The sequence below is a fragment of the Nyctereutes procyonoides genome, unplaced genomic scaffold (genome assembly GCF_905146905.1).
Source record: "Nyctereutes procyonoides isolate TBG_1078 unplaced genomic scaffold, NYPRO_anot_genome, whole genome shotgun sequence".
NCBI classification, from domain to species: domain Eukaryota; kingdom Metazoa; phylum Chordata; class Mammalia; order Carnivora; family Canidae; genus Nyctereutes; species Nyctereutes procyonoides.
In genome coordinates this window covers 79,741,977-79,767,649 of record NW_026575125.1, presented here as the reverse complement: position 1 = coordinate 79,767,649, position 25,673 = coordinate 79,741,977, and the positions used below count along the sequence as shown (strand labels likewise).

Here is a 25,673-nt window from a genome sequence, read left to right as displayed (position 1 = left end):
TAAATATCCAGAAATGGAATTACTGTCATATGATATTTCTATTTTTAAGTTTTTGAGGAACCTCCTCATTGTTTTCTATAGTGGCTGCACTTATAATAGTTTTCCAAAAAGCCCCTGTCACTCTAAGTCAGAGCAAATAAAGTCAGCCTTGCAAGTGGGGTCCTCCAAGGAATCACCAGAAAGATCAAATAATGACAATTCTCTAAAAATGAGGCTCAGGGTGCCTAGGTGGCTCAGTTGGTGAAGTATCAGCCTTCGACTCATGTCATGATCTTGGGGTCCTGGGATTGAGTCCCATGTTGGGCTCCCTGCTCATCAGGGAGTCTGCTTCTCTCTCTCTCTCCTCTGCCCCTCCCCCTTCTCATGCTCATGCTCTCAAATAAATAAATAAAATATTTAAAAAGCTAAGGTAAAAATGAGGCTTTACAGGAGCTCCAAGCGCATTCTATGTCCTATAATGGCTGTCAGGCTACTGGCTTCCCCTGTGATTGGAGGCTGTAAATTCTCAGGGCTCCTGTAGGGCTGGAGAACAAGGGATAGGCATAGAATGAGTGAAAACACCACAAAGCTTGATATTCTTATCAAACTGCAGCTGTTTTTCTTGAATAAATACTCCCCCAGATTGTTGCAAGCCTTTGGTGGATTTCCACAGTTTTGAAAAGGTTAATTCTGACCATTTTTGCTAGTTTTTTTTTATTGCTATTATAGATGGAATTTTCAAAGGTCCATACACTGCCATTTCTGCTATGTCTTAATGTTTTCCAGTCATTGACTTTATTTCTAAGGGTTATTTCATAAAATTGCAAGCAAATGAAAAAATGGCTTTGAACAACACATTCTGATAGCGCTTAACAGAGACACTTGTACATGAAGGCTCCTAGGTTCTGTGGGGTTTGTGTCCCACAAACAATACAAATCCCTCAAGTGAAATCTCATGGTCACAGCATCTCAGGGCCAGAAGGGGCCTAAGATACCATAGCATATCTCCCTTGAAGGCCACCTGATTCTAAAGGCCTGCCAGGATATTGCTGATGCCAGAACAGCCTTCTCAGCAGAGCATACGTATTTAACATACTATCAAGTAAGAGCTTCAAAGAGCATAAGTGTCTATGGATGACAGGCATGGTAAGGGTTGAATATTCATCCATATGTTCATTTCATAAACTTTCACTGAGTACCTGCGATGTGCACAGAAACTAAAATATCACTGAGCTCTGGCATCCATCCTCCAAAAGCTTTTAATCTAGTGGAAAGGACAGGTCTGGAAACAACTAATAACAATAAGTACTATAATTAAAGGAAAATGATGTAACATACAGCATAGGGAATAGAGTCAATAATATAATAATTTTGTGCAATGACAGATGGTAATTAGCCCTACCAAGTGATCATTTCATAATCTATCAAAATAGCCAAAAAATATCAAAACACTATGTTGTACACCTGAAACTAATATATTATTGTGTGTCGATTATAATTCCATAAAGAAAGAAGGAGATGTGGAAGACAGCAAATGATAATTTCAACTGGGAGTGAATGGGCCTTCCACAACCTAGAAAAGGTTACGGTATCTGAGCTGGGCCTTAATGGAAATGAGATATAAGGGGGAAGGGGGAAGGGAAGAAATTCGTAGTTGGGGGAGCATCCAAAGGATTTGGCAAGCAACTGAATGTGGGGTGAGGCTGGGGAGAGTGAAAGAGTGATACAGAGAGAGGGGGAGGCAAGGAGGGAGAGGAGAGAGACAAAAATAACGCAGTTTGCAAGTGGGGTTGATGAAATAGGAGCAGAAATACATGATGTTGGGTATGGAGATAAAGTGTGGTCTAGCCAGAACATGTAGGTCTCATGGGTTTGGTTGCTAAAAGAAGGAGGGGGTTAAAGAAAAAAAGTGGAAGAAGTCTACCTGTACAGAGATTGTGAAGAGGAACATGGTAGATGGCAGATAAATTAGCAGAACCTTGGAAGGCAGGTGGAGTTCAAAACAACAAAGCTGGGGCACCTGGTTGGTGCAGTCAGTCAAGTGTCTGCCTTTGGCTCAGGTGGTGATCCCGGGGTCCTGGAATTGAGCCCAGTGGGGAGTCTGTTTCTCCCTCTCTCACTGCTCCTCTCCCTGCTCATGCTCTCTCCCTCTCTCAAATAACATCTTTTAAAAATAATTTTTAAAAAAGTTCAGCCTAAAATGTGCCTTCCCATCCTTCCTCCTGGGTCCACTTAGTATTCTGGTCTTCCCAGCCTCTGCCCACCTATGCACATGCCCTGCCCCATCTGTATTACTTTTTCTCCCAATGCCCTGCTTTTCTGACAACCGAGAACTTAGAACTAGGGAAATAGGCGACGATTCTCATCATTTTAAGGAGGACTGTCATGTCCCAAACTGCAAGTTTTCCTGAATGTATTCTGCAAGTCAATCCTAGTGACGCTAGGTTGTCAAATAACACAAAAGACATGAAGTGATTTCTCTACAGACCAGTATAAACCTTGGAGTCTTGAGAAAACATTTTTTAAAAAGATTTTATTTATTTATTCACATGAGACACACAGAGAGAGGCAGAGACATAGGCAGAGGGAGAAGCAGGCTCCCTGCAGGGAGCCCGATGCGGGATTTGATACCAGGAACCTGGGATCATATCCTGAGTCAAACGCAGACATTCAACCACTGAGCCACCCAGGTGCCCCGAAAACATTTATCATTTTAGACTGACGATATAGAATCTTAACCAAAGGGTCATCATTCAGCTGAACTTTATGACTTTATGAGATTCAACTGACTGGTACTGGTGGTGGTAGAGCTCAGGAGGCCATGCCTGACAGATTTCAGGGTAAGTCAGCCAAGGGATAACCAGTCCAGTTGTCAAGGGACCATTGTTAAGTGATTGATAAACGATAGTACCCTTTACTTTTCTGCTAGGAAATTCAACTGGGCCATAGGTAACTTGTCTTCATAAAATACAACATTCCTTAAAGATTTCAGTCAACTCATCCTATTGACAATGGTGGTAAGAATCAAATGAAATGCAAAATTGGACTCTTTGGTTTTCCTCTGAAGTGATTCTTTTGGGGGCACCTGAGTAGCTCAGTCCATGAAGCATCCAACTCTGGATTTCGGCTCATGTCATGATCTCAGGGTCTTCGGATCCAGCCCCACGTCTGGCTCTGCACTCACTGGGGAATCCGCGTGGGATTCTCTCCCTCTCCCTCTATCCCTTCCCTGCCTCTCTCAAATAAAAATAAATAAATCTTTAAAGTGGTTCTTTTGGAAAAACTTGTTGCCTTTTTTTTTTAAGTTCAGTTCAGTTGCACTAACCACATTTCAAGCACTCAAGAGCCACATGTGGGTGGGGGTGAATGGGTGACGGGCACGGAGGGGGACACTTGACGGGATGAGCACTGGGTGTTATTCTGTATGTTGGTAAATTGAACACCAATAAAAATTAATTTATAAAAAAAAAAGAGCCACATGTGACTAGTGGTTATCATATTGGACAGCACGGCTGTAAGATAGTTCCATCACCACATTTATTTATGAGACACACACACACACACACACAGGCAGAGACACAGGCAGAGGGAGAAGCAGGCTCCATGTTTAGAAACATCCATGAGGAAACGGGATTCCATGCACAAACTGGTGAGGAATGCACCTAACACATGGCACACGGCACCTCTAAATTGCTGCCTCTTTTTGCTTTTGATGAGGTAACTCTGCTCTTTTTGGAGAGATGCATTTTTTCAGAAGAAAAAGATGCCACTTCTGTAAGACTTACTTTCAATTAATAAGACATACAAAGAAGGTAGGATACTGGATGGATGGATGGATGGATGGATGGATGGATGGATGGGTAAAAAATATGATTGGCTTTATAATTCAAGACTTGAGGCAACTATCCCACAAACTGAGGTGAGAATCACCTTGATTATTTAGCAACAGGTTTTGTTGTTAAGAATCAATCTGCTAAGGGGAAAGAATGGTTGTATTCCCAAGCAGTACAAATTGCTAAGTCACCCAGTGGGTCCCAAAAAAGCCCCTGTGGTATTGTATCTTTGATTTTGGACAGTGTCCAAACCAAAAGAGGAGGGATGCTCAAATATAAAGCTCATGATTCACGTAGGAAGCAAGATATCATGAAAATATTTACCCAAAATGAAGAGTGTATCAAATAATTTTTCTCTAACATAAAAAAATGAGGGCCATGTGGGTGGCTCAGTCGGTTAAACATCTGACTCTGGATTTCAGCTCAGGTCATGATATTAGGGTCGTGAGATTGAGCCCTGGGTCATGCTCTGTGCTGGGTGTAGAGGCTGCTTAAGATTTCTCTCCTTCTCTCTCTGTTCCTTCCCTCCTGCATGTATGCGCACAAACGTGCATACTCTCTCTTAAAATAAATGTTCTTTTTGCAGGTGAAAAGGAGGAATCATTCCTCACTCTTTTAAAAATAGCTCTAGCCTAGGAAACCTGAAATTTAGGTTCTAGTGCTACCCTACCACTAACTAGCTATGTGACCTTGGAGAATTTACTGCACTTCTTAGGCCTTAGATTCTCTATCTATAAAATGGGCAGTGTGTCTTTCTTTCTTTTCTTAAAGATTTTATCCATCCATTCATTCATTCATTCATTTGAGAGCGGGAGAGAGAGAAAGAGAGAGCAAGAGCAAGGGGGAGGGGCAGAGGGAGAGGGGAGAAGCAGAGGAAGAGGCTGAGCAAGGAGCGTAACATGGGGCTTGATCCCAGGACCCTGAGGTTATTACCTGAGCTGAAGGCAGATGCTTGGCTGACTGAAACACCCAGGTGCCCCAGTGTGTTTTTCAAACAGCACATTGTAACTCCTCAGTGGGCTATTAAATCTACACAGTGGCTTGCAACCAGCATTTTTTAAATGAAATTAAACAGAAGAGAAAAATATTAGACTATATGACACATAATAACGATTACATAATACCATTTCATGAAACTTGTTTGTGGGTATATAAACTGGGTTGCAGTATATAATGTATTTTCCACTGTATTTTTGGATCAAAAATATTGGAAAGCCAGAGGTCTAGACCTATACTATCCACACAGCTACATGCAGCTGCTCACATTTAAATTAATTAAAATCAAATACAACTAAAACTTAAGTTTCTCAGTTCAGTTGCACTAACCACATTTCAAGCACTCAAGAGCCACATGTGACTAGTGGTTATCATATTGGACAGCACGGCTGTAAGATAGTTCCATCACCACAGCAAGTTCTATTGGGCAGGTCTATCCAAACAACCTACCTATGCTTCAGTAGGAAGTAGAGGTAGGGAGGGTTGTTAGGAGGGCTATTCAAGTTCTGGGAAAGGAAGATGGGTTCACTTGTCTCTCTCTTAAGGGAGTCTGCATGTGAATGTCTAAATAAGTGAGACTAAATAAATAAATAAATGAGCCAACAATTATTTACTAAGTTCTGTACTTGGTACAGAGGAAATAGTCTCATAAATATTCACTAAATGTTAAATGAACAATCCAAGGCATTATAAAGCATAGCATCTAAAGATCTGAGCCTTACGTCCATTAAAAATCTAATAATAAAAGGCAATGCATAAGCAAGTGTTGATAATAACTGAATGTTATCAAAATTCAGAAAAGGGGAAAATTAGTGAGCATTAGAATCATCAGGAAAGATTTCAAAGGGGATATAGGATTTTAACCGGTCCTTAAATTATTGCTTCAATTAGGATAAACAGAAATAAGATGGGAGAAAAGTCCAGATAGGGGAATACTATTAATACTACATATGAATCAGAGAGTAGGGGGTAAATTCTGGAGAATACCAAGCAATGAGATTAGAGAGGTGGCTCAGGATTGGATTGTAGAGGGCAGAAAGCAAGCCAGTAGAGTCCAAGTCTTAGTCAAAACACTGACAGTTTTCAGAGCATTTTCATATGATCCTTGAGACAGCCTCCTGAGATGGCCAGGGCAAAGATCATTACTTCCAGTTTAGAGTTCAAGGATCTGAGACTTAGAGAGGTGATAAGACTTGCCCAGAGTCATATAGCTAGTGAGCAGTATAACCAGGATTCAAAGCAAGTTCACCTTACTCTCCAACCAATACTCTTCCCACTACACCCTGCTGTTATAATAAAAACTAGATCCCAGGCATTGGAGTCAAGGGACAGCAATGAGAAAGTTGTTGTAATAATCCAGGCATGAAGTGCTGAAGACCTAGCCTAAGGTGACAAGAAATCAGATGCTCTGGTTATATAACATACTATAAAACAAACTGACAATGCAGTACTTGCTGTTTATAGGGGAGAGTAAGTGTAGATAGTCTGAAGTTAGAAGAGTATAATTATTTTTAACTGGAAGTGATATGAATTACCCCAAAGGAATAAATATTAGCAATATAATATATAATGTGTCTGGATTTTTCCAGACGGCTGAAGGCAATGTTTTGGACACGGTTCCTAAGCAAACAACTCTATATACGTCTTTGCATTTTTATGAGCCATTTCTGTCTTGCTGGTGGTTCCTTCCTCTGTCAATTTCAATGTTCATTTCTCAGAACTAATTGGCCATATGATCTCTTGCCTCATCTAGATTTACAGTGAGAAAGGACTAGTGCAAAAAGGCCAAGGAGCTACAGGCCTTGGGGTTTTTCCACACTATTTAGTAAAAGTAATTATCAGTAATTAATTAGTTAATAATAATTTACTAAGAAAATACTAAAATACACAATTACCAGACTTATCTTAAAGGATCTCTTCACTTTTGTCCCCGAGCAGCTCAAAAACTTCCCAGGCTTCCAAGTTTACTCCAAATGATAGGAATCCAATATAAACTCACCAGCTTGGAATTTCAGGCTCTCTCCAATATGACCACCTCGTACATTTGTATTTGTTCTTGGTTGCTCATTACTCCTTCAGATCTACTCTTTTCAGCCAAAAGAAACCATATGATACATTAGAGGCGTTTTGCTCATTCATGTCCAACTTATATTTAAGTCCTACCTCAAATGCCACTTTATGAATACTTCTTCCTCAATTTTCCCAACAAGAAGTACTTTTTTATTCTTCTGAGCTTCTAAAGTCCCTTATTTTTTTATTTCTTTTGTGGCACTGGGCACCTTGTTCCCTAGATTATTATTATTTGCAGGTATGTCATCTCTCTGCTATTGGAATGAACTCCAATCTCCAGGTTAGGGCTTTTCTCCATATCCCCTAAAGTTCTAATCATAGTGCCTTGCGATACATTGTCCCCTTAAGCCCATCAAATGGTTATGGAATGAATGGGCATGCTGACAAAAGTCTAAAGGTTAGGGCTTTTCTCCATATCCCCTAAAGTTCTAATCATAGTGCCTTGCAATACATTGTCCAGGTTAGGGCTTTTCTCCATATCCCCTAAAGTTCTAATTATAGTGCCTTGCGATACATTGTCCCCTTAAGCCCATCAAATGGTTATGGAATGAATGGGCATGCTGACAAAAGTCTAAAGGCTCGTTTATGTGTTTATGTAAATATCAATTTAACAATCCTTTATGGGGTACCTACCATATGGCCAACATTGTACTAGGCCTTGGGGGCAGTAACACATGTTAAGCAAAGTCTAATGGGAAGAGAGAAAAAAGAAGAGTTCATTTTTATATGGTAAGGTTAGTGTTTGCATGGTCGGGGGGGGGGGCGGGTAGTGGGTGGCTAAGGAAGCACAGCAGAGGACCATCTAAGCCAGTCTAGGGTCCAGAGAAGGCTTGGAGAAGAGAGGCGATGACAGGCCTTAGCCTTAAATGATCAGAGTTAAGCACATACGGTAGGAGAAGGATGTTCCAGGCAGAGAAGCTTAGACCAGAATGCCAAGGGCTGAGAGACTGTGGAACAGAGATACTACAGGGAGACTGTCAGGGGTTGAGGCTGGAGAGACAAAGAAGCCTAGGCAATGTTGGCTTTGGAAGCCTCAGTAAGGGTTCTGGACTTAACCCAGATTTCATGGAGCCCCTGAACACTTTCAAATCCACTCAGGAGGAAGTCTGGGTATCTCATCATTATCAGAATAGAAACAATGCAAAAAGTATTTGCCTGTAAGTCCAATCTTAGTTGATGGGTTGGTTGGGTTTTTTTTAATTTATTTATTTATGATAGTCACAGAGAGAGAGAGAGAGAGAGAGAGAGAGAGAGAGGCAGAGACATAGGCAGAGGGAGAAGCAGGCTCCATGCACCGGGAGCCCGATATGGGATTCGATCCGGGGTCTCCAGGATTGCGCCCTGAGCCAAAGGCAGGCGCCAAACCGCTGCGCCACCCAGGGATCCCTGGTTGGTTTTTTTTTAAGATTTCATTTATTTATTCATGAGAGACACTGAGAGAGAGACAGAGAGACAGAGACACAGGCAGATGGAGAAGCAGGCTCCCTGCAGGGAGCCCAATGTGGGATCACAACCTGAGCCAAAGGCAGATGCTCAACCACTGAGCCACCCAGGTGCCCCTTAGCTGTTGGTTTTTAAACATTCAGTATCAAATTAAGTTCTGTTAAAAAAAAAAACAACACACCCAAACCTGAAGCAACCTTCTTTGGCAAGGAAGAGGCTAAGGTGGGTCTCTGTCTTGTGGCGAGCTCACTGCTATAGCACAATGAGAGAAACTCTTGAGTGCTTTCCAGGAACAGTTAACTCTTCATTCAGAGCACTTTCCCACTTATCTCCTCTGTTTACAATCACCTCAACCACTTCACAGACCACGGGAAATTTCCCCATACCGTTTCAACATCACACTTCATTAGTAAATGTTGCCAGCAGACATAAAATGTTTAAAAATTCTTTACCTTTGATGTCATGTAAAGTTATACTGCCAGAGTCAAGTTTTTGGATTGTGTAAAATTATACATGTACCTTCATTTTCAAACAAAAGATGTATTCCAAGTTAATCCTAGGGCAGACATCTGTGAAGTGAGCTTGATTTTTCAACATGATTTTATCATTATTTGAGCCACATTGCCCAAGAAAAGACAACTTTATTCCATCTAAAAAAAGATGCAACTTGCAATAAAATGGCTCCTCATCCCTGATGGGCACTCTGTGTACCAGGCACTGGAAAAATAAATATCTACCCCAAAACATGAAAGACCCAACCCACCTACCACAGCAAAAATACCCTATAATATATGACAGGCAGAGAATCTTGATCTGCTAATCAAAACACAGATCCATTTATAACTTGAGAAGTGGCTCTTCATAAATTGGGGTTTCTTATAAGATGCTCAGCCACCAGTTCTTTCAGTAACACTAAGTTAACTTATTCTAAGTTAAAAATGTCTTTTATTGTACCTACCCTAGCGATTTCACTCCTAGGTTTTTGTCCAAGAAAAATGAGTGCTTGTGTCCACCAAAAGATATGGTCAAAAATGTTCGTGGCAGCTTTATTCATAATATTCAAAACCCAGAAACAATCCAAGTGTCCATCAGTGGGGTGCTATCAACACATGAAGCCCTAATCCCCAATACAGTTGTATTTGGAGGTGGGTCCTTTGGGAGGTAATAAGGTCATGAGGATAGAATCTCCATGAGTGGGATCAGTTCCCTTAAAAGAAGAGACACCAGAGAGGTGAGCTCTCTCCATCATGTGAGGACACAACAAGAAGGCAGCCATTCACAAGCCAGAAAGAGAAACCTCACCAGATATCGAACCTGCTGCTGCCACAACCTTGGGGTTCCCAGCCTCCAGAACTGTGAGAAATAAATTTTGGTTGTTTAAGCCATATGATCTATGAAATTTTGTTACAGCACCCTGAACAGACTAAGACAAGGGGAATGGATAAATTGTGGTGAATCATTCATGGCAGTGGCACAGAACCACAAAAATACCTAATATTATGTACAAAACAGAGATGAGTCTCACAGTCATGCTAAATAAAGAAAGCCAGGCACAAAATAGTACACACAATATGATTCTGTTTATATGAACTCAGAAATCAGCCAAAACTAATCTATGATAATAGCGGTTAGAATAGTTGTCACCTTTGGGAGGTGGTGTCGACTGGTGGGAGGAGGCAAAAGGCAAACTTTGGGGCAGCAGAGGTGGGGGAAGAAATTTTTTTTATCTTTTTTAAAAAGATTTTATTTATTTATTCATGTGAGATAGAGAGAGAGAGAGAGAGAGAGGCAGAGACACAGGCAGAGGGAGAAGCAGGCTCCATGCAGGGAGCCTGACGTGGGACTTGATCCAGGGTCTCCAGGATCATGCCCTGGGCCAAAGGCAGGCGCAAAACCACTGAGCCACCCAGGGATCCCGAAATGTTTTTTATCTTGATCTGGGTGGAGGGTGCACATATATAAAATTTCATTGAGCTGTACACTTAAGATTTGTGCACTTAATTGGATGTAAAGAATACCTCAATTCAAGAAAAGATAAAAGGTAAATCTCTATATTGGATTTATTTCTGGTACAGATTAGTGATATAGATAAAAATTATGCTAACAAGAGAATATTCTTCTGTTATCATGTAAGGTTTCTGTTATCAGGAAAAGAGATATAGTTCTAAATTTCTCCCCTCCCCCAACACACACACATCAAATCCAAGTGAAAGTATTTGGGGCTTCAGATGTCAGGCTAATTTATTGGATTTCTCAACTTACAGCATTCCAAAATGCTATGTCTTTTTCAGGCTCACTTTGATTACGAATTCACAAATGTATTAATTCTTCTTTTCCACTACTTTTCCATAGTATTAGCTGGCCTTCATCAGAGAAATACATTGAATTTTCCCCAAAAATCCTAGTGGAAGAAAGTAGACTGAAGAGAACACTGGGTTACATATTAGAAGAGTCAGGTTCTATTTCTGCTCTGTTTTTTTTTTTCTATGCAAGTCACCTTGGGCTACTCTTTGAAACTAAGATTCCCTTTCCTTATCCATAAAATGTGGATAATACCTTTCCCCACAGGGGAATGGTGAGGATCAAATGAGAGAATGGATGTAAAAGGACTTTGTAAGTTTCACATGCATGTTAATATCTCCAAAGCTAAGTGTTTAATTAGAATTGGCACAACATCTTAAATTTCAAAGCCTGTACATCAGTTTCATGTATCTTACTTTACACCAGTGAATTAGGATCAGCACTCAGAGTGTACTCAAATTCTAACATCTCTGAAATATTGAAGCAATTCCATGATAATAAATATGAAAATAGATGTGTACTGGGAAGTACAACAAATAATTGTTTCCTTCATTTTCCCAATTATAACTTTTAGGTATATCTCCAGCTTTGTTATGTCCAGTATATTCAGCTCATACTTCTAGAACTTCAAACTGCTTCTGCAACACCCATGACATAGTTCCCCATCTCTGCTATGAATTTCTCAGTAACTGTCCCTAAAGGCGTTCCCATTTCTCCTTTCTGCCCATCCATCATGACCATGATAGTAAAATTAAAAAATACTCCCCACTCTGAACTCTTTGTCAGAGACCTGAGTAAATAGAAAGTGCCTTTTCTTAAGTGTCACCTTTTGATTTTTTTTCTGATTTTTTCTGATGACAGGAAGTGATACAGGCCAGAGTTGCCTCAAAATGCTTCCTGTCACCAACTATTCTTTCCAGCAGATCCAGCAGAAAGTGTCAGATTGGAGTCATGAAGTGTGAGCGGAGTTTGACAGAGGGAAAAATCAGGGTGATCTAGTTTCAAGGGCCCCAGTGGTTCCTGTTCCTAGAGATTTTGTTCTTAGTCCCACAATTAGGTTCTCCAAACTAGAGCAAGCCTACAAATAAACAAAAAAGACTAGAGAAGATAAACCCTGAATCTTTCAAGACCCTTGAGAAGCATTCCCTTCAGGCACTGAGTCCCAGTTAAGAGGCCTTTTGTGAGTCTTCTGAGCTAGGGGATAAAATAGATTTTTTAGAAAAGTAGATTGACGCCAGCAAGAAGGACAGGCTGACAAGGAAATAGAATATCATTAAAAACTAATGCAAATTTACATATACCCACATTCTCTCTCTCTCTCTCTCTCTCTCTCTCTCACACACACACACACACACACACACGCACGCACACACACACACACACACACACACACTAAATGGTCTGGAACCGGGATCTCTGGGTGGCGCAGTGGTTTGGCGCCTGCCTTTGGCCCAGGGCACGATCCTGGAGACCTGGGATCGAATCCCACGTCGGGCTCCCGGTGCATGGAGCCTGCTTCTCCTTCTGCCTGTGTCTCTGCCTCTCTCTCTCTCTCTCTCTGTGACTATCATAAATAAATAAAAAATTTTTAAAAAAATAAAAAAATAAATGGTCTGGAACCATTCAATGCAGATGCAACTATTCAACAGGCCCTAGACTACTACTGTATTATAGCATGTAAGAACTGATAGTCATAACAATGATCCTTACTCAAAAATTTAGATTGTGTCCATAAATGCTGTGTAAGAAATCAAAGGAGTAAATTCCTTTTTGGTTGTTTTTTTTTTTTTCACTTTGGAGAATTCCATTTATGATAGTTAAAATGCTAAAAGCTTCTGGTGCTTAAATAGGGGAAATCATGAGCCATTTAGAAAACTGGTTACTCAAAATGCCTTTTCCCCCAGAAAAAGTAAGGCAACTGGGGCTCCACTTTAGTTGGTAAGATGAGATGAGTGCTGGTTATATAATACACACAAGTGTTATCAGGAGGTCAGAAAAAGGAGATGAACATGTGATAGCATAATCAGAGAAGGCTTCATGAAGCAGGCAGGGCTCAGGGTTGGATTTACTTTGAAGTCTCTCTCCATCCAAAGCCGGGTTCTGCCTTTCTTTATTGCCACCCTTAAAAGTAGTCCTGCCAGGGTCTCAAGTTTAGAGTCACTAAATGAGACTAGTTTTAAGGGAAACGTAATAATAGTGAATAAAGAGAAAAATGGGATGCAGATCCTTCCCCCCCATTCTATTGTACCATAAAGGAGCTAGCTATGGTTTCAATGACAGAATAATTGCTGGTAGTGGCAGCAATTGTGCCAAGCAGCAAATAATTTGTGGGAACAATGGATGGTACGCCATCCATACTTCTGTACTCTGAAATTACTGGAAAAGCAAGGTTTAACAAAGAATTTTTACTTAATAATCTACTTTTACTTAGTATATAGAAGTATACCTGTGGGAAACTACAAAACATTACTGAAAGAAAATAAAAATGACACATAGAAATACAAAGACATCTGTATTCATGGATTGAAAGACTTAATATTGTTAAGATATCCATGTTTACCCAAAACAATCTACAGATTGAACAAAATTCTTCAAAATCCCAATGGCATTTTTTACAGAAATAGATAAATTCATAAGAAATCTCAAGGAACTTCAAATATCCAAAACGATTTTTAAAGAGAAGAGCAAAGTTGCAGGATTCACACTTCCTACATTCAAAAGATATTTCAAAGACATAGTAGCCAAAACAGTATGATACTGGCATAAAGGCAAACAAATAGGGATCCCTGGGTGGCGCAGCGGTTTGGCGCCTGCCTTTGGCCCAGGGAGTGATCCTGGAGATCCGGGATCGAATCCCATGTCGGGCTCCCTGCGTGGAGCCTGCTTCTCCCTCTCCCTGTGTCTCTGCCTCTCTCTCTCTCTCTCTCTCTCTCTCTCTCTCTCTCTCTCTGTGTGTGTGACTATCATGAATAAATAAATAAAACCTTTTTAAAAAAAAGGCAAACAAATAGACCAAGGGAGCAGGCTAGCAAGCTCAGAAATAAGCCCTTGTATATATGGTCAAATAGTCTTTGACAGGGGTGCCAAGACAACTCAAGGGGAAAAGGACAGTCCCTTCAAGAAATGGTACTGGGGAAACTGGATATCCACATGCAAAAGAACGAAGTTGGACCCCTGTCATACACCATATACAAAAATCAACTCAAAATGAAGACCTAAACATAAGATCTAAAAGCATAAAATGCCTAGAAGAAAACAGAGGAAAAACTTCCTGACATTGGACATGGCAATCATATCTTGGATATGACACCAAAAGGACAAGTAACAAAAGCAAAATAAACAAACAAGACTACAAAAACTTCAAAGCTTCTGTGCATCCAAGTACACAATCATCGCATTGAAAAGGGAATCTATGGAATGTGAGAAAAGATTTTCAAATAATATATCCATTAAGGGATTAATATCTAGAACACATAATAAACTCATTTACAACTCAAAGACAAAAAATCAAATTATCTGATTTTTGAAATGGACAAAGGACTTGAATAGACACTTCTCCAAAGATTATCTGAATAACCAACAAGTATATAAAAAATGCCCAACATCACTAATCATCAGAAGAATGTACATCAAAATTTCAATGGGATATCACCTCATACACATTGGGGTGGCTACAGAAAATAACAAGTGTTACCAAGGATACAGAAAAACTGGAAGACTTGGACACTGTTGGTAGGATTATAAAATGGTACGACCACAATGGAAAGCAATACTGGAGGTTCCTCAAAAAATTAAAAATAGAATTGCCTCATGATCTAGCAATTCCATTTCTGGGTGTATGTTCAAAAAAATTGAAATCAGGGTCTTGAAGAGATATTTGAACATCTGTGTCCACAGCAGCATTATTCTCAGTAGGCAAGAGGTAGAAACAATCCAAATGTCCATCAGTAGATGAGTGAATAAACAAAATGAGGTATATATATATGTATGTATATATATACATATACATATATGTATATATATACATACATACATATACATATACATATACATATATATATAATAAAATATTATTCAGCCATACAAAGAAGGAAATCCTGTCATCTGCTACAACATGGATGAACTTTGAGGACACTACACTCAGTGAAAAAAAGCCACTCAAAAAGGACACATACTGGGCAGCCCTGGTGGCTCAGCGGTTTAGTGCTGCCGTTAGCCCAGGGCCTGATCCTGGCGACCTGGGATCAAGTCCCACATCAGGCTCCCTGCATGGGGCCTGCTTCTCCCTCGGACTGTGTCTCTGCCTCTCTCTCACTGCATCTCTCATGAATAAATAAATAAAATCTTTTAAAAAAAAGGACACATACTGTATCATTCTATTTTATATGAGATACCTAAACTAGTCAAATTCATAGACAGAAAGTAGAATGGTGGCTGCCAGGGACTAGAAAAAAGGTAAATTGTTGTTTAATGGATATTGAGTTTCAGATTTTTAAGATGAAAAAGTTCTGGCGCCCATCGAAAGATGAATGGATAAAGAAGATGTGGTTTATGTATACAATGGAATATTACTCAGCCATTAGAAACAACAAATACCCACCATTTGCTTCAACGTGGATGGAACTGGAGGGTATTATGCTGAGTGAAGTAAGTCAATCGGAGAAGGACAAACAGTGTATGTTCTCACTCATTTGGGGAATATGAATAATAGTGAAGGGGAATATAAGGGAAGGGAGAAGAAATGTGTGGGAGATATCAGAAAGGGACACAGAACATAAAGACTTCTAACTCTGGGAAATGAACTAGGGGTGGTGGAAGGGGAGGAGGGCGGGGGGTGGGGGTGAATGGGTGACGGGCACAGAGGGGGACACTTGACGGGATGAGCACTGGGTGTTATTCTGTATGTTGGTAAATTGAACACCAATAAAAATTAATTTATAAAAAAAAAAAAAGAAAAAGTTCTGGCGATCTATTTCATGATAACATAAATATATTTCACAGTACTAAACTTTACATTAAAAATTAGAGAGTAATTTATCTTATCACAGTGTGAAAATATCCACACACACAAAAGTACACCAATGGGGGTAGGAGTCCGAGTGATTTTATCCATTTTTAACTACATTTTTACAGGGAGAAAGACTAAAACTAACACAGAATTCATGTTTCTTTAACCCCTTACACATCTTCTGGTTCCAAGAAAAGACAGAATAAACACACTTTCTTTATTCTTCCCAATCAATATGGCTAAAAACACTGAACATTTTATATATATATAATATAATATATATAACATATACCAAACACTGGATATTATTTTATATATGTATAAAAAATGCATATAATATACATATATAAAATATATTATATGTTATATTTTATATATATTTATAACTATATATATTTATATTTATATTTATAATTAAATATAAAAATATTTATATTTATAAATATATATTATTTTTATACATATATAAAATATATAAAATAACACAAACATATATTAATATACAACATTTGTATATTATATAGCTTTGAAAGGTAGAGAGAAGATAGTCTGGCTAGGGACCTCAAGACTCAAGTAAGTTCTCTGGGTCTTGTTTTTGAGTAATGCATCCTGGACCCTGTGATGGAGAAGCCAGCCACTCAGAAATACCAATGGGTCCAGATGAAAATAGACCCTTAAAAAAGCTCTAGCCAAAGGAATGGAAAGTGGTAGCCTAGCAAGACAGAAACCTTTTCATTTTATTTTTTAAAGATGTATCTACTTGAGAGAGAGAGAGAGAGAGAGAGAGAGAGAAAACACGAGCAGGGGGAGGGGCAGGGGGAGAAGTAGAGAGAGAATCCTTAAGCAGACTCCCCAATGAGCTCAGAGCCCAATGTAGGGCTCAATCTCCAGATCCTGAGATCATGACCTGAGCCAAAATCAAGAGTTCGACACTTAACCAACTGAGCCGCCCTGGTGACCCCAGACAGTAACCTTTTAGACAATAATTGCTCTAGACAAGCACCAAAGAAAAAAACTGTGGCCCCTACTCCACACCCATCAGTGAAGACCAAGTGCAGAGCCTAGACCTCCACCTTCATCTGGCAGTAACCAGTCACACACCCACCTTCCCTCTCTCTGAGGCAGGTTCAGAAGAGGCTTAGCGGGTATCTTGTACTTTTATCCCTGCCTGGCAGCAATGAAGCCCCCAGAACATGATAGAAAAGGAGGCCATGAGCAGTAGCAAGATGCTCCTCTCTCTCCAAGCCAGGGTTCTGTCAGCAGAGGTCTAGTGGGGAGCCTGAAATTCTACCCCTACCCAGTTATAATAATATGCCCCATTCCTACCCTAGTATCAATGAATGGTGAGTGGGAAACCTTGAATGCTGCCTCCATCTGGCAATAATGAAGCCATGCCCCCATTCTTTCATCAGAGCAGTCTCAGAGCAGTCTCAGATCAGATACGCTAAAATAAAATATCCAGAGTCTCATAATGTAATGCTCAAAATGTCCAGGATACAATGGAAAATCACTCAACATACAAAAATTCTCAACATCTCAGGTTGAGTAAGAAAAGACAACAGAAACCAAAGTGAGATGATACATATATTGGAATCACACAGGAAAAAAATTTTAATGAAATTTTTATTTTAATTCCAGTATAGTTAACACAGTGTAATATTAGTTTCAGGTGTACAATATAGTGATTCAACAATTCCATACAACACCTGGTGCTCATCATGACAGGTGCACTCCTTGATTCCCATCACCTATTTCACCCATCCGTCCACCCACCTCCCCTCTGGTAATCATCAGTTCTCTAGAGTTAAGTGTCTGTTTCTTGGTTTTTTCTCTCTCTCTCTCTCTCTTTTTCCTTTGCTTATTTGTTTTGTTTCTTAAATTCCACATATGAGTGGAATCATACGGTATTTGTCTTTCTCTTATTTTGCTTAGCATTATACTAGCATTATACTATAATCTAGCTCCATCTATGACGTTGCAAATGGCAAGATTTCATTTTAATGGTTGAATAATATTCCATTTATATAATATACAAATATATATATGATAATTTCTTTATCCATTCATCTATTGGTGGACACTTGGGCTGCTTCAATATCTTGGCTATTACAAATAATGTTACTATAAACATAAGGGTGCATGCATCCCTCTGAATTGGTGTTTTTGTGGGTTTTTTGGATAAATACACAGAAGTGCAATAACTGCATCATAGGATAGTTGTATATTTAACTTTTAATATTTCTTTTTCTTTAGATTTTTTTATTTAAGAGAGACACAGAGAGAGGGGCAAAGATATAGGCAGAGGAAGAAGAAGCAGGCTCACTGCGGAGAGTCTGATGTGAGACTCAGTTCCAGGACCCCAGGATCACGACTTGAGCCGAAGGCAGATGCTCAACCACTAAGCCACCCAGACATCCCTCTATTTTTAACTTTTATTTTATTATTTTTTTACTTTTTTTTAGCTTTTAAAAGATTGATTGATTGAATGATTAATTGATTTGAAAGAGTGGGAAAGCAGGGGAAAGGGCAGGGGGGAAAGGGAGAGGGAAGAAGAAGGAGAGTGGAGCCCAACTCAGGGCTCACTCTCACAACCCTGAGATCATGACCTGAACTGAAGCCAAGAGTCAGACATTTAACCAACTGAGCCACCCAGGTAACACTCTATTTTTTAACTTTTTGAGGAAACTAAATACTGTTTTCCTCAGTGGCTGCACCAGTTTGCATTCCTACCAACAGTGCGTGAGTGTTCTTTTTCTCCACATCTTTACCAACACTTGTTGTTTCTTGCTGTTTTTTATTTTAACCATTCTGACAGACATCTCATTGTAGTTTTGATTTGCATTTCTTTGATGACCAGTGATGCTTAACATCTTTTCATGTGTCAGTTGATTATCTGGATGTCTTCTTTGAAGAAACGTCTGTTCATGTCTTCTGCCCATTTTTAAATTGGATTATTCATTTTTGGGGCATTGAGTTGTATAACTTCTTCATATATTTTGGATACTAACCCTTTATTAGATATGTTATTTGCAAATATCTTCTCCCATTCAGTAGGTTGCCTATTAGTTTTGTTGATTGTTTCCTCCACTGGGTAAAAGCTTTTTATTTTGATATAGTCCCAATAGTTTCTTTTTGTTTTTGTTTTTCCCTTGCCGCAGTATATATACCTAGAAAAATGTTGCTATGGCCGATGTCAGAGACATTGCTGCCTGTGCTCTCTTCTAGGACTTTTATGGTTTTGGGCCTCACATTTAGGTCTTTAATCCATTTTGAGTTTATTTTTGTGTATGGTGTAAAAAGTGATCTAGTTTCATTCTTTTGCATGTGGCAGACCAGTTTTCCCAATACCATTTATTTAGAGACTGTCTTTTTCTCATTGGATATTCTTTTCTGCTTTGTGGAAGATTAATTGATCATTTAATTGTGTGTTTATTTCTGGGTTTTCTATTCTGTTCCATTGTTGAGGAGCTTTGCATCTATGTTCATCAGAGACATTGGCCTGTAGTTCTCTCTCTCTCTGTCTCTCTCTCTCTCTCCCTCTCTCACTCTTTGTGTTGTCTTTATCTGGTTTTGGTATCAGGGTGATACTGACTTCATAGAATAAATTTGGAAGTTTACCTTACTCTTCTATTTTTTAGACTAGTTTGAGAAGTATAGATATTAAACCCTTAAATGTTTGGTAGAATTGGTCTGGGAAGCCTTTTGGTCCTCGAATTTTGCTGGTTGCGAGTTTTTTGATTACTGATTCAATCTCCTTGCTGGTAATTGGTCTGTTCAAATTTTCTATTTCTTCCTGCTTCACTTTGGTAGGTTATATGTTTCTAGGAATTTTTTTTTAAATTTTTATTTATTTATGATAGTCACACAGTGAGAGAGAGAGAGGCAGAGACACAGGCAGAGGGAGAAGCAGGCTCCATGCACTGGGAGCCTGACGTGGGATTCGATCCCAAGTCTCCAGGATCGCGCCCTGGGCCAAAGGCAAGCGCCAAACCGCTGCGCCACCCAGGGATCCCCTGTTTCTAGGAATTTATTTGTTTCTTCTAGGTTGTCTAATTTGTTGGCATATAGTTTTTCATAATATTCGCTTACAATCGTGTTTCTGTGGTATCGGTTGTTATTTCATCTCTTTTGTCTGTGATTTTATTTGTCCTTTCTCTCTCTCTCTCAAAAGATTTTATGTATTTATTCATAAGAGAAAAAGAGAGAGAGAGAGGCAGAGACATAGGCAGAGGGAGAAGCAGACTGCACGCAGGGAGCCTGATGTGGGACTTGATCCTGTGACTCCAGAATCATGCCCTGGGCCGAAGGCAGGTGCTCAACCGCTGAACCATGCAGGTGTCCCTCTCTCTCTCTTTTTTTTTGAGGAGCTAAATATGAAAATGTAGCTTCAGAAATAGAGGTTTATCAATTGCTAATAGGTGTTTTTTGAAAAGATCAGCAAAATTGACAATCTTTAGCTACATAAGCTAAGAAAATAGAATGCCCAGATAAATAAAATCAGATATGAAAGAGGAAATATCATAACCAATGACACAGAAATTAAAAGGATTATGAGAGACTACTATGAACAACTATATGCCAACAAATTAGACAAGCTAAAAGAAATGATTATGTTCCTAAATATATGCAACTTATCAATACGAAATTGTGAAAAAAAACAAAAAATAATAATAAATTGTGAAGAAACAGAAAATCTGAACAGAAGTATAACTAGTAAGGAGATTGAATCAGTCATCAAAAAACTGAACAAAGAAAAGCTTAGGCCCAGATGGACTTACTGGTGAATTCTATCAAACATTTAAAGAAGTAACTTCCCTTAAAGTATTACTTATTTTTATTTATTTTTATGTATTTATTTATTTGTTTATGTATTTATTTAGAGAGAGAGTACACAAGCAGGGAGTGAGGGGCAGAGGGAGAGGGATAAACTCTTACACAGACTCAGACTCTCCATTCAGCACAGAGCCTAATGAGGGGCTCTATCTCACAACCCTGAGATCGTAACCTGAGCTGAAATCAAAAGTCAGATGCTTAAATGAGTGAGCCACCCAGGTGTCCTGAAATTTATTCTTTAATTCTTAAAGAATTAGGTTTATTCTTTTTAAAAAAATAATTTCTGGGGCAGCCTGGGTGGCTCAGCAGTTTAGCGCTGCCTTCGGCCCAGGGCCTGATCCTGGAGACCAGGTCCCACGTCAGGTTCCCTGCACGGAGCCTGCTTCTCCCACTGCCTGTGTCTCTGCCTCTCTCTCTCTCTCTCTCATTCTCATGAATAAATAAAATCTTTAAAAAAATAATTTCTGAAGACAATTTTTCTTAAACTCTTCCAAAACATTGAAAATGAGGGAACACTTCCAAACTATTTTTGTGAGGCGGGCCCTACCCTGATACCAAAACAAGAAAAAGACATTAGGGAAAATGAAAATTGAAGGCCAATTTCCCTGATGGTTATAGATGCAAAAATCTTCAAAAATATGAGGAATCCAAATTTAATAACATATTTTTAAAAATCATACACCACGACCAAGTAGAATTTCTTCCTGGGATGCAAGGATGACCCAACATATATACAAATCAATTAATGTGATACACCACATTAACAGAATGAATCAGGAGGGAAACCACATGATCATATCAATAGATTCAGATTAGGCATTTGAAAAAATTCTCAACGCCTTTTTATGTTGAAAAGTTGAATATTCTAACAAACTAAGAATAAAAGGAAACTACCTCAAAATAATAAAGGTCATATATAAAAATTCCACAGATAATATACTCAATGGTGAAAAAGTGAAAGCTTTCCTCTAAGATCAGGAATGAGAAAGGATACCCAGTGTCACCATTTCTGTTCAATCTAGTACTAGAAGTCATAGCCAGAGCAATTAGGCTAAATAAATTTTAAAAAGACTTAAATCAGAAAGCAATAGGGATCCCTGGGTGGCGCAGCGGTTTGGCACCTGCCTTTGGCTCAGGGCGCGATCCTGGAGACCCGGGATCGAAACCCATATCGGGTTCCCGGTGCATGGAGCCTGCTTCTCCCTCTGCCTATGTCTCTGCCTCTCTCTCTCTCTCTCTGTGACTATCATAAATAAATAAATTAAAAAAAACTTAAAAAAAAAAACAAAAAAAATCAGAAAGCAATAAAATTAGCTTTGTTTGTACATCATATAACTTTATATGTAAAAACCCTAAAGACTCCACAAAAATTGTTAGAATAAGTGAATTTAGTATGTACTATAAAGTTTTTATAGTATACAAAATCAACATACAAAAAATCAGTCATATTTCCATATAATAGCAATGAGATAGATATCTGAAAAAATATTTAGAAAATTATTTCATTAAAATAGAAGGAAAAGTAATTTTTAAAAAGTTATGAAAAAACTTAACCAAGGAGGTGATAGACTGGTACATTGTAAATTATACAAAACATTACTGAAAGGAATTCAAAGACACAAATAAATTGTAAGACCTCCATGTTCATGGATTGGAAGACAATATTGTACAAAAACCCACACTATCCAAATCAATCTATATACTGAATATGATCCCTATCAAAATTCTGGTGGCATTTTTACAGAAATAGAAAAAACAATCTTAAAATCAATATGAAACTGAAAATGACCTCATACAGCTAAAAGAATCTTAAGAAAGAAAAACAAAGCTAGAGGCCACACATTTCCTAATTTCAAAATATATTACAAGGTTATAGAAATCAAAACAGTATGGCACTGGCATAAAGACAGACATATAGACCAGTGGAATAGAACACACTGCCCAGAAATAAACTCACATATTTATGGTCAAATGATTTTTGACCAGGGCGCCTAGAGTACACAATGAAGAAAAGATAGTCTCTTCAACAAATAGTGTTGGGAAAACAACATCTACATGCAAAAGAAAAACTGGACCCTTATCTTATACTATACACAAAAATCAGCTCAAAATTGTAGATTTCAACATAAGCTCAAAAACTGTAAAATACCTCGAAGAAAACAGGACAAAAGCTTCATGATATTGGTCTTGGCAATAACTTCTTGAATATGACACTAAAAGCACAGGCAACCAAAGCATAAACAGACAGGTGGGACTACATTAAACTAAAAAGTTTTTGTTGAGCAAGGAAACAATCAACAGAACAAAAAGACAACCTACAGGATAGGAGAAAAATATTTTTAAACCATGTATTTGATAAGGGGTTAATATCCAAAATATGTAAGGAACCCCTACAACTCAATAGCAAAAAACCCCCAAAAAACAAAATAACTTCATTTAAAACTGAGCCAAGGATTTGGATAGATATTCTTCCAAAGAAGACATATAAATGGCCAAAAGGTATATGAAAAGATGCTCAACATCACTAATTGGTAGGGAAATGTAAATCAAAACCACAATCAGGTATCACCTCACACTTATTTGGATGGCCATTATTTTAAAAAAAGAAAAAAATTACAAGTGTTGGTGAGCATGTGGAAAAACTGGAAGCCTTGGCACTGTTGGTGGCAATGAATAAATAGAATAGCTGCTATGTAAAACACTATGGCAATTCCTCAAAAAATTAACAGTGTAACTACCATATGATCCAGCAATCCTATTTCTGGGTATTTATCCAAAAGAATAAAGATCAGGATCTTAGAAAGATATTTACACTGCCATGTTCATTGCAGCATTACCCACAGCAGCCAAGAGGTAGAAATAACCTAAATGTCCATCGATAGATGAATGGATAAAGAAAATGTAGCATATACATGCAATAGACTATTAGTCTAACATATAAGTAGAAATACTGTCATATGCTACAACATGGATGAACCTTGAGGACATTATCCTAAGTGAAATAACCTAGTCACAGAACGTCAAATACTGCCTCATTCCACTTACATGAGGTATCTAAAGTATTCAAACTCAAAGAAACAGAAATAAGAACAACAGAGGTTTCCAGAGGCTGGGTGGAGGGGGAAATGGGGGAATTGCTGTTCAATGGGTATAGAGTTTCAGTCATGCCAGATGAAAAAGTTCTGGAGATCCGCTGTACAACACCAAACCTATAGTTAACTGTCACATATACTTAAAAATTTGTTGAGAGTGGATCTCATATTATGTATTTTTTACCACAGTAAAAAAAATATGACATGCAGCTAAACCACTGCTGAGTGGGAAATTTATAGCACTAAATACATACCTTAGAAAGAAGGAAAAGTCTCAAATTTAAAAATATAATTTCTCACCTTAAAAACTACAAAAAGAAGAGCAAAATAAACCCAAAGAAAGCAAAAATTAGGAAATAATAGATGAAGCAGAAAATCAATGATATTGAAAAATAAAAATCAATGAAATAAAGAGCCAATTCTTTGAAAAAAATCAATAAAATCAAGAATCCTCTAGCAATAGTGACAAATTGAAAAAAAGAGAGAAGACACAAATTAATGTCAGAATAAGACAGAGGATATCACTAGAGATTCTGCAAACTTCAAAAAGATAATAAGGCACTACTACAAACAAATTTACACATAAATTTTACAATTTAGATAGATTGGACCACTTCCTTGAAAACTGTAAATACATACTCACCCAATATGAAATAGATAATGTGAGTAGTCCTATGACTATCACAGAAATTGAATCTGCACTTTTAAAACTCCAAAAAAAGAAATCCCTGGGCCCAGATGATCACACTGGAGAATTCTTCCAACCACTTGAAGGAGACTTAATACTGATATTACATAATCTCTTCCAGAAAATAGAAGGGTGAATACTTCTCAGCTCTTACAAGGCCAATACTTCAGGGTTCAACTCTCACCATTGCTATTCAACATACTAGAAGTTCTAGACAGAATAATAAGAAAAGAAAAAAATAAAAAGCATATCGAGTAAAAAGGAAGAAATATCATTGTCCCTATTTGCTGATGACAAGATAGTCTACAAAGATGGCATGCCTGGGTGGCTCAGCCGTTAAGCACATCTGCCTTCAGCTCAGGGCATGGTCCTGGAGTACTGGAATCTAGTCCCACATCGGGTTCCCTGCATGGAGCCTGCTTCTCTCTCTGCCTATATCTCTGCCTCTCTCTTTCTGTGTCTCTCATGAATAAACAAAATCTTATTTTAAAAAGTCTACAAAGAAAATCCCAAGAAATCAACCAAAACAAACAAAAAACAACCTCCAAAACTTAGCAAATTCAGAATCATTGCAAGGTGCAAGATGATCATCTGCATTACTATATACTAGCAACGAACATATTGAAACCAAAAATAAAAATACAACACCATTAAGAGTCACTCAAATAAAAAAAGAGTCACTCAAATAAATGAAATAGTTATAATTTTCAAAAAAATATGTACAGGACTTGTACCCTGAAAATGACACAATGCCAAGAAAATGAATAAAATACAATCTATTTGGAGAGACATTCCCCATTCACAGATCGGAAAACTCAACATAGTAAAGACATCCATTCTCCCTAAATTGATATACAAGTCTAATATAATTCCTATCAACATCCCAGGAAAAATTTGTTTTAGATATAGGCGAAGATTATTCTAAAACATATAGGAAAAGGAAAAGAAACAAACACTATTGAAAAAATAATAAAGTAGGAGGAATCATTCTATCCAATTTTTAAACTTATTATAGAGCTACAGTAATGAAGACTCTAGGGCATAGCAGAGTGACAGACACATAGAGAGACATATGAGTCAGAACAGAAAACCCAGAAATAGGCCTATACAAAATGAAGCATACTCATTTTTTTAAACCACAGTGCAAAAGCAATTCAATGAAGCTGAAACAACTGGGTACCCATAGTTTAAAAAATTAATCTCAACTCAAACCTCACACAATATACAGAAATTACCTGGAAATGGATTGTGGACTTAAATGTAAAATGTAAAAATAATAATAATAATAAAAATAAAAATAAATTTTTTTAAAAAGGTAAAATGTAACTAGAAAAATTTTAGAAAAAAAGCTAGGAGAAAGTCTTTGGGCTCCAGGGCTTGATGAAGAGTTAGACAGAACAACAAAAGCACAATACAGAAAAGAAAGAAAT

At 38.2% G+C, this 25,673-nt stretch overlaps 1 protein-coding gene across 2 annotated transcripts in view; it reads right to left on the bottom strand.

The window, feature by feature from the left end:
• ATG4A (autophagy related 4A cysteine peptidase) overlaps positions 1-25,673 on the bottom strand; it is a 56,540-nt gene that overhangs the window by 23,823 nt on the left and 7,044 nt on the right. The window contains exon 1 of one of the 2 annotated variants that reach the window (XM_055338704.1): positions 6,808-6,880. The exons of the other annotated variant lie outside the window; for it this stretch is intronic. The gene's annotated coding sequence lies outside the window, so the exon portion shown is untranslated. Of the gene's footprint in view, positions 1-6,807; positions 6,881-25,673 lie in introns of those variants that run through there. 2 annotated transcript variants of the gene reach the window in all.